This window comes from Leishmania donovani, chromosome 12, assembly GCF_000227135.1.
Source record: "Leishmania donovani BPK282A1 complete genome, chromosome 12".
NCBI lineage: Eukaryota > Euglenozoa > Kinetoplastea > Trypanosomatida > Trypanosomatidae > Leishmania > Leishmania donovani.
In genome coordinates, this window is record NC_018239.1 from 83,871 (window position 1) to 84,996 (window position 1,126).

Sequence of the window (1,126 nt, forward strand, 5' to 3'; positions counted from 1 at the left end):
CTCCCTTCTCTGCGTGTTCCTCTCTTTATCCTCCCTTTTCTTGAGCGTGCATGGCCGCCCCCCTCCCCCACTTCCCTAATAATATGGAGGTGAGGCACATCGAAGTGGCGTGCCCTGAAGACGTGGTGGGGGTGTTGTGGGGGTGGGCACTCCTGAGGACTCGTCGGGAGACGGCCTGCTCGAGGAGCGTTTCCCTGAGGGACGACACCATTGCCAACAAGGCGCGGGCGCACGGAACCGCCAGCAGAACGGCACGCTACCGGTGGAGGTACTGTACCTCTCGCGCCGCAGTTTGGAGGGGGCGGTGATCTACATGCAGGCAAGACCTCCCACCTGGAATTCGACACACTCTCTCGTCGCTGCCTCCCGCACCATGCGACGCTTCGCTGCGATGCAATATGCCGTGTTCGGCGGCGCGAACGGGCTGGTGCTCTCCGCCAGTAGGCCAGCAGGCCGTGGGTGCGCTGTACCTTCCACATGCTCTGTGGTCGCATCGGATCGCGGGAATCTTGGAGGAGGCGTCGGACAGCATGCCCGTTGTCTTGACCGCGTGCGATTCTGCGCCCTCAGCCAGCGTACCGTAGGCGCCACGTCGCAAGCTCCGCGCGATGGGGCCGGGCTTATCAGTCTCTCACAGCGCATGCGCGCGACAGCAGTGGCCCAGCGAGGATTCTGGCCTGCACATGACCGTCCACTGCATATCACCTGCCTGTACGGATAGCAGATAGATCCACACTGGCCGCCCGCCTCCAGCCTTTGGCCTACACGAGGCATTCGCTTCACAGCAGAATACCCTCCCCCTCTCCCCAGTTGGGGCAAAGGTCGCCCTGGTGACGGACCATCACCACCCCTCCCCATCCTGCATGCGCAGAAAGCAGCTGAATGGGTTTTAGCGGCAGTGGATGTGGGCGCGGCGCTGAGCACGTTGTGTTCCTCTACACAGCCGGCTCACTGAACCCTGCCGGCACGCAACTCGCGTACCTTTGAGGAGTGCAACTCCGCGCCGGGCTCGTCTCTCGCCCGCTCGCATGTGAAGGACGTGGCGTTGCCACTTGCGAGCGGCACCCTTACCCCGCTGTGCGAGGGCCGGAGGGAGGTCGAAGAACGGCTGTCGGAGGAGCAAAAT